Source organism: Hippopotamus amphibius, chromosome 14 (assembly GCF_030028045.1).
Source record: "Hippopotamus amphibius kiboko isolate mHipAmp2 chromosome 14, mHipAmp2.hap2, whole genome shotgun sequence".
Taxonomy (NCBI): Eukaryota; Metazoa; Chordata; class Mammalia; order Artiodactyla; family Hippopotamidae; genus Hippopotamus; species Hippopotamus amphibius.
Window position 1 is genome coordinate 8,709,306 of NC_080199.1, and position 9,297 is coordinate 8,718,602.

The 9,297-nt window shown below is 41.8% G+C and overlaps 1 non-coding gene across 1 annotated transcript; it reads right to left on the minus strand.

Annotated features, from left to right (window-relative positions):
* Nucleotides 1-8,763: 8,763 nt before the first annotated feature.
* Nucleotides 8,764-8,870, minus strand: LOC130836035 (U6 spliceosomal RNA). The gene has a single exon (XR_009049099.1). It is a non-coding gene; the product is annotated as a U6 spliceosomal RNA (small nuclear RNA).
* Between the last annotated feature and the right edge of the window lie 427 nt (nt 8,871-9,297).

Genomic DNA, 9,297 nt, shown 5'->3' on the forward strand with positions numbered 1-9,297 from the left:
GTAGCGTCTGCAGCGAGGCCACTCCTCCCGTGGGCGGCTCCCAGGCGGTGCTGGAGGAAGTAGGAGCTCTAGGGCTGGTCCGTTCCGGGGAGATGAGGAACTTCCTTGACCGCAAATTGGGGCTGGAGGACTCCCCACCCGCTTTGCCAAGCCTTCCCTGGGCTGCGTGGCACCCAGCCTTTGCCCTTCGCTTCTTTTCTCAGGGTCTAACTTGCATCGCAGCCTGATGCCTCTCCCAGCCCTTGACTATTTTACCTTACACAGGCGTGTAAGGTAAAATAGAATCTTTTGCTCCTTTAAGCAAGTCTTGGCATCTGCTTGTCGGAGGACCCCAACTGAAATAGCTCACACCTGAGAAACTGAGATTCAGGTGCTTCAAACTTCACCGGTGCTGCCCCCCCACCTCCCCACCGGGGGCAAAGGCCGTCATTACCATTCCTACCAAATATGTCTGCTTCCTAGACATTCTCCAGTGCAAAAGCAGATCGACGAAGATATTTGGCAAAGCTTAAGTCACATGCCTGTGTTTAGTAAAGGAGGCTGGGAGATTAACTTCTGACTTCTTACATGGGCAGGCAGTACTAATAATGTGGGAAATTCTATAAACATGGGCCTTTCAAAAGATGCCCCTTAATTCGAAAGATGTGTTAATCATACCAAATGTCCACTTTGCCAACATATATATATTTTATATATATAATATATACCCAGTTAGCCTTGACATATGATTCTAAATATTTTACTTTATTTTGTTTTATTTGATTTGATTTTATTTACTTATTGGCTGCTTTGGGTCTTTGTTGCTGCTTGTGGGCTTTCTCTAGTTGTGGGGGGCCGGGGGTAACCTTCACTGCGGTGCGTGGGCTTCTCTTGCTGCAGAGCACTGTCTCTAGGTGCTTGGGCTTCAGTAGTTGAAGCATGTGGGCTCAGTAGTTATGGCACATGAGCTTGTTGCTCCATGGCATGTGGGATCTTCCCAGACCAGGGCTCAAACCTGTATCGGCTGCATTGGCAGGCGGGTTCTTAACCACTGTGCCACCAGGGAAGTCCTAAATACTTTAAGTTATGCTTGCTGTCCTCTCACTTTCTGTTCTTTCTACCTCCAAAGAAAATTAAGCGATATAACACAGTTCCAGCTCCTTGAACCTTCAGTAATAGAATGATAAACCAGGCAATTTGGACCAAGGCTCCTGCTGAAAATAATGAGAAAAACTGGACAACATATGAAAATATATATTCTTGTAGGCCTCCGAGGGCTAACTGTGGTGAAGAATTTCTTGAGCAGATGTGAACTCAGAGGCTTGAGCCTAACATTTGGGACAGCCTTGCCTTTCAGGGCAAAGGGAAGGGGTGCGGGGAGTCCTGAAAAATTAAAAAGGTGAAGGCCGTGAGCTAATGGAGTGGGCCTGTCGGGTGGCCATTCACGTCTAACCCATGCAGAAGCTGGTCTTGGGAGGTGGATGCGAGCTGGCTTTAGGAATCTAGAGATCTGAACTTTAGTCCTACCTCTGTCTTGGTTTGTCACTTTAGATAAGTCAGTGAACCTCTCTGGGCCTCAGTTTCCTCGTTTGCATGGGAAAGAGTTAACAGAGCCCCCTTCCCTTGTAGTTACGCAGAGGGGGTGGGAAATTTGAATCAATTTCAAGACAGTGCATCTTACGGTCAGTTAATATTTTAAAAGTTTTAAAATGTCCCCCAGGCAGAGAAAGGTCATGTGCTCTTAGCACACTAAGGCTGGGGTTGTCAGTTCACGAGAAATAGAGTCAATGTTATATAAATAGAAGTGTGAATTTTTCACATAGAAAAGATAGGTGCCTTTGGAAGGAATTAGTACTTGGAGAGGTGAGATGCATTTAATTGCAGATATTTGGTGGAGGTAAACAAGCCACAAGCTACAGTAAAAGTCTCTCCGCATTTTCCTCTCGTCTGTGGGACCAGAGCTGCCCTTTCTCCCTTCTGACAGCTCTGACCAGCTGTCCTTGGGAGCAGAGGCCACCCCTTCCTTCTACAGAATCAGTAGAAAGAGAGCAGAATAGCAAATCTACTGGCTTCCAGAGGACATTGGAGCTGGTAGATTTATAGACACATGAAAACCATGTGGTGGATTGGGCTTGATTATTCATGTAGGTCAGGATGCTGTGTCCTGGGAGAAGCATGGAGAGGGCTTATGCAGAGAGGCTTCCCTCCGTGCAAAGCACAAACAGATGAGGAGCTCCACCATGGGTGAACACAGGCATGATTCCATGCCCCTCTCCGCAGCCTTCCCCAGCTGTGTTCACTGCCATCTTCCGCAAAACGCCGAGTGTCAAGCACATGATTGTCAATCAGGACAGCCCAGGCTACGCTGTGGCAGCATGAAAGCCCACATTCCAGGAACATAAAGACAGTTTCACCCATGCTCTACCTCCACTCCGGGCCAACTGTGGGCTCCGCTCCAAGTTCCACCCACTCTTGGAGCCAGGCTGAAAGAGTCACTCTCTGGAACGTTCCTGGTCACCACAGCAGGAAAATGAGAACACGGGGAAGCATGCACTGGATCTTCCGTCACTTCTGCTCACACTTCACTGGCTGCGACAAATCCCAGGGTCGTGGCCACGTTCAAGGGGGCAGAGAAACGCAGTTCTATCATGGGCCCAAGGGAACAATAACTGCGATATTTGAATTGTCTTAATTACTACCACGACCTCATTGACGTTAAGGACGTTTTCACTGTAGTGAAAGACTGGTTATGTGATACCCAGAAGAGAAGTGCCCCCCTCCTCCATGGTCAGCATCTCCGTATGGACTGCCAGACAGACAGTGAGGGCATCTACTCCTGGATGACCATCTAGGGGGAGGCACAGGATGGCACATACTCCAGACCAACTCAGGGGAGCTAGAAATACACCTTAGGGTTCAAAATAGAAGGGGTAGTTAGGGAGTTTGGGGTTGATATGTACACCGCTATATTTAAAATGAATAACCAACAAGGACCTACTGTATAGCACAAGGAACTCTGCTTAGTATTCTGTAATGACCAGAATGGGAAAAGAATTTGAAAAATATATGTATATGTATAACTGAATCACTTTGCAGTACACCTGAAACTAACACAACATTGTTAATCAACTATGCTCCAATATAAAATAAAAAGTTAAAAAAAAAAGAAATAGAAGGGGTAGATTATGACTGCAAACTCAGATGGTTCTGTCCTTCCAGCTACCTACCACCTAACACAGGAGTGCTGGATAAACAGTTGAACTCTACCAGGTCCTCCTTGGGTAAATAATTATTCTAAAATAGCACATTGTTTCTTTTTTTTTTTTAATTATTTATTTATTGGCTGCATTGGGTCTTTGTTGCCACACTCAGGCTTTCTCTAGTTGTGGCGAGCTGGGGCTACTCTGTTGTGGTGTGCAGGCTTTGCATTGCAGTGGTTTCTCTAGTTGTGGCTCACATGCTGTAGAGTGCAGGCTCAGTAGTTGTGGCGCACGGGCTTAGTTGCTCTGTGGCATGTGGAATCTTCCCAGCTCAGGGCTTGAACCCGTGTCCCCTGCATTGGCAGGCAGATTCTTAACCACTGCATCACCAGGGAAGTCCCCATAGCCAGTTGTTTCTTATATGGCTTCCAATACGGAATAAGTTCTCAAATCTTTGTGTATTAGCCTAATTTAATCTTCAAGTTTGCACACTATTTGGTTATTACTGATTGAATTGTCTCTCGGGCTCTATTTTTTTTTTTTTTTGGTGTTTTGATAAGTAAGAAAAGAAAATAATAGAAAAATAGAGTAACATTATGGTCTCTAGTACCATGGATAAACAGAAACGCCCAAGAAAGATCTCAACTCGAAGAGTGTAAAATTCTCTAGACTTCAATGTATTGTGTATCCTTGCAGAAATGTTGCAGGCGTGAAAAGAATATGTTTGTATGCAGGCGTGTATGTGTGCGTACATATTACTCTACAACTCTGTATACACATGTATGTACGCATACATAAATGTGTGTGAAAAAATGATTCCTCTCTTCTTTTTTTATATAAATGGTAACATACTGCACTGTCCTGTACCTTGTTTTTATTTCATTTTACACTATTTCTTGATGAATATTAATACAGAGAATTACTCCTCTTTCTTAATAGCTCCATACTATTCCTTTGTTTGCTTGTCATTTATTTAATCATGTGAGTTAGTTTTAAAATCTCTTGTTTTTGAAATTGGAAATAGATATATCCTTACCAGCACAATTGTTTCCAAAATGTAAATGTTTCAGGCCATAAAAGTTTTCGGGGCAGGGTGGGAGATTGGGATTGACGTATATACGCTACCATGTATAAAATAGATAGCTAATGAGAACCTATTGTATAGCACAGGGAACTCTACTCCATGCTCTGTGGTGACCTAAATGGGAAGGAAATCCAAAAAGGAGGGGATATATGTATACGTATAGCTGATTCACTTTGCTGTGCAGCAGAAACTGCCACAGCATTGTAAAGCAACTATGCTGCAATAAAAACTTTTATAAAACATCTTCAGTTCCTTTGGTTCTGACAAAGTCAAATTTCAAATTTCCATGCATAGCTCTGGAAGTCTCACTGCTATCCTTGGGGAACGTCAGCCCCAGTCCCTGCTAAGTGGGCAGGGAGGATGTAACCCACCTCCTTTCTGGCCACAGGCAATGGGACCAGGAGAGGTTCCTGTCTTGAGGCGGATGAAAGAGGCAGATGGGCGGGTAGTGTGGGGGGAGCATTAGAGCGAAGTCCTTGAAGGCTGGATTCTTGGGGCCCACTTCTGGGGAGCTGAGAGCTCGCTTTAATCTAGAACTACTCCATTCTCAGAAGAGCCCCAGCCCACTGAGCTGCTGCATTTGGTTTGCCTTGCGATCCCTCCATATCCTTATATGAAACACTTCCTTGATGTGCTTTGGAATTGTGTCCTACTTAATCAAAAGAGCTTTACCGAGAACCAGGTATCTAGAAAATGGTACTTATTTTGTTCCACCCTAATTCCTGATGTCCATTAGTTATTAAACACATACTTCCATTGACTTCTGTAACAGTAAATCATGCTTACGTGGACAGACATGAATTAAATTGTGCAATGCAAGAACTGTCCTTGGGTAGGTCCTGCCCTCTCTGATTTCACTGCAGGAAGCATCTCAGGGTTGTGGTCCTCTTGGCGGGATGGGCCTGGCTCCGCCCACCCACCGTGACTGTCGTTATCTGCAGCACCTGCACGGAATTTCCCAAGTCCCCACCACCTGCCCGAACTAGGAGTGCCCGAGAAACACGTGAGGCTTCGGATTCCAGCTAAAGGCCAATCTTAATGAGGATTCTGAGTAACCTGAATTGATGGAGAGAGGAGGAGACTATGTGACTAGAAGCACTTAGAAGTTAAGGGCTCTTAACCAGTTTGCAAGGCAGAAATAGAGACACAGATGCAGAGAACAAGCATATGGACACCAAGGGGGGACGGTGGGGGTGGGGTGGGGTGGGATGAATCGGGAGATTGGGATTGCCATATATACACTACTAATAAAAAAAATCAAATTGTACACTTTAAACATATGTCGCTTATTGCATGTCAATTATATCTCAATAAAAGTTCTTTAAAAAAAAAGTTAAGGGATCTTGTCTCTGGGGACTGGGTCTGCCACTCGTTAACTGCCTGATCATTAACAAGGCCTCGGTGTCCTAAACTACGAACCCAAGGGTTTTATCAGGGTTAAATGAGAAAAAGTACCTTCCACAGTGACAGTTAATAATTGCTATTATTATATCGTGGCTGGGATGCACCAGGGGGTCATATCATGTGGTATCCCAGCTACCTAAAGTTAAGACTTCCATACAGCAAGCAAATTGATTTTTTTTAAAGGATTGTTTAGTTTGTAAGAAATGGTTTTTAAAAATCAACTTAGGCATGTAGTAAAGAGACCTTATAAGCCTGTTTCCTTGAGGTAAATAGATTGATTTACTCCATCATTGGCGAAACAGTACATGAACAGATACATTTTTACTGTTTCTAAAACTTAATGATTTTTTTTGGTGAATAAAGTTTTTTTTTGTTTGTTTTATTTTTTATTTTTTACAATAAATGCGTATATTTAGAGTGTACAATTTGGTATCCCAGTCTCCCAATTCCCCCCCCAACCCTCCCCGCTTTCCCCACTTGGTGTCCATATGTTTGTAGAACTTAATGATTTTTTTTAACTAAATACATCTCCAATCTCACAGAACTATTCTTTGTTCCCTTGACAAAAGAATGACAAATGGAGGACAGATTATAAAAATCACTTTGTGTGTGTGTGTATGTGTAAGAATACTCAATATGAGGGCCACTCTCTTAACAAACATAAGTACTCAATACCTTATTGTTAAGTGTATCTGCTATTGTACAGCAGATCTCTGGAACTTACCTGTGTGACTGTAACTTTATACCCCTTGAACAACAACGCCTCACATCCTCCCCTCCCCCATCCTGGGAACCACCATTCTATTGTCTACTTCTATACCTTTGACGATTTTAGATGCCTCTTATAAGGGAACTCAGGCACTATTTGTCCTTCTGACTGGCATACTTCATCTAGCATGCCTTCCAGTTCCATCCCTGTTGTTGAAAATGACAATTCCCTTCTTTTTTTTTAAAAGACTGAATAATATTCTACTGTATGTATATACTACCTTTTCTTTATCCATTCATCTGTTGATGGAACTTTGGGTGGTTTCCATATCCTGGTTATTATGAATAATGCTGCAGTAATCATGGGGGTGCAGATATGTCTCCAAGATCCTGATTTTGATTCTTCCAATATATACCCAGAAGTGGGATTGCTGGAGCATATGGTAGTTCTATTTTTAATTTTTGAGTGTCCTTCATACTCTTTTCCATAGCAGCTGCATCATTAAACATTCCCATCCAGAGTGTACAAGGGTTCCAATTTCCCCATGTCCTTGCCAACATTTACCGTTTTTTTTTTTTATATAGTAGCCATCCTGACAGGCTTGAGGTGATACCTCATTGCACCTTTGATTATAATTAAAAGCATTGTAATTCCTCTGCTCTGAAACAGAGACCAGTAGCCCAAATTAGACTTTTTCTGTGGATTAGAATTCCGTATACAAACTTTTCATTCAGCATTATATTGTTCTCATTTTCAGAGTTTAAAAACATTTATAAACATGATGTGTATATAGTTCAATGGATATACGAAAATTTTTTGAAACATTCCCAATTTCGGAACATTTAAATCGTTTCTAAGTAATTAAATGGTTATAATGTCTACAACTGAAAACTGGCTATAGAAGAAGGTAAACTGCAAATCTACACACTGTAGGAAAGCATGCCGCTGTGATCACAAGCTTAAAATACGTGTTCAGTTTCACGATTATAATTCCATTATAATTATTCTTAACAGGAGTAAATTCTTTTATTCATATAAACTTTCATTCAATTTCTGTGTGTGTGTTTGAGTGTGTGTGAGTGTGTGGGTGTGTGAGTAGGTGTGTGGGTGTGAGTGTGTGAGTGTGTGTGTGAGTGTGAGAGGGTGTGTGGGTGTGTGAGTGTGGGTGTGAGAGTGTGTGTGTGTGTGTATGTGTGTGTAAATCCTGGAAAATGCTCTTCATCAAAAGCAATTCATTTAGGTTTTTTCACTCAGCATTGCTTTTGCAATAGTGCCACCTTCTGGTTGGAATTTGCCTTTCCAAGCTGGTGTCTCGTCCAGACTCATTCCACCCTACTCCGTAAATTGTGATTTTGTTCCAGTGGTAAATCAGTCTCAGCAGACTACAACCCTAAAGATGCTGGCCTGATAGGTGTTAGAGGACAAAAAGCATAGGGAATGCAGGAAACAAAGAGAACTAAAACATCATGCTAAGCATGTAAACAAACTGTGTAAACTTGGAATGCATAACTTCTAATTGACACATTTTCTTTTAGAAAGATGTAATGAAACTATACTGTTGCGGGAAAGGTCAAATGAAAAATGTAGGTGTAAGGAGGTCAGGAGCCGTCCAAGATGGGTCTTTGGGCTACAAGGGCTTCTGCTTGTCTTTTATCTAAGCCTTTGTATCCATTTGAATGCATCTAAAGTAACAGCTCTTAAGAGCCGCCCCCTCACTTTTTTCCCTTTAAAGTATGAAGTTAAAATTTGAGATAACTGCCATAGGCACGACCAGGTTTTCACAAAAGCTGTTTCCTCTTTTATTTTGGTAAAAATAATGCATTACAGCAATTTGTGTTCCACACAACTATTCAGAGTCAGTAGTAAAGATGATTACTTCCTGCTAAATTAGGGTCCAGGTCACTTTCTCACTCAGGGAAACTTGTAGGTGAGCATCTTTTTTAGAGGAAACCCCATAAATTCCCTCCTGTGTATAAAGCTCAAGGACTTGCCACTTGGATCCAGTCTCAGGATAAGGATAAGAAAACCCCCACCTTTCAAACTGCCTCTGGTTACCACAAATGAGGCACTTTATTAGCAGCAAGAATTTACTCAAGACAAACCGAATGCATGATCAGGACAACTTACATTAAAAGACTCTCAGGTTGAAAATCTCCCACCTAAATGTTCCAAATTGAATGACTGTGGGTACACTGTTTATTCTCCTTTATTTATTCAACCTTTCAAAGTGTACTTGAAGCAAACCTTACAACCAAGACCACTTAACATCTTACTAAATGAATATCTGGGTGCATGAGATACTTTTCATACAGTAATACTTTTAAGCAAAAAACGTATACTCATAATCCTCAATCATGGAAAATAATACAGGGTTTTTTTTTTCTCCCCAAAATATGGAATGCTTCACAAATTTGCATGTCATTCTTGCACAGGGGCCATGCTAATCTTCTCTGTATCCTTCCAATTTTAGTATATGTGCCGCCAAAGCGAGCACCAGGGGTATTTTCTAAGATAAAAATGGGCACCTAAAAAGGTTAACTGGATTTTTTTTTTTTTTTTTTGGTTTCTAAAGTTGCCAAACAACATAAAATAAAGCGAAGTCCTGTTGATCACATTTACAGCCAAGAACCCAAAACTTAGTCTTGAATTGAATGTGAATATTAAGAAATTGATCTAATGATTTCCTTTTAATCCCTTTCTAAATCCAATGGCAAGCAAAGCCCTTAAATCTCACACATGTATTTATATATTCACTTGTAAAGATAATTCATGTTATCTGGATGTCCACCCATCACCACAACTAAAAGTGGACTTGACAGACCAGGTCTGGTGGCTCGTAAATATTGATTTCTCTCAAGGAACTAAGAGCTGAGCATTGTTTCCAACAAGGAAGAGCTGGAGAAGTCTCAGGTTCACTGGCT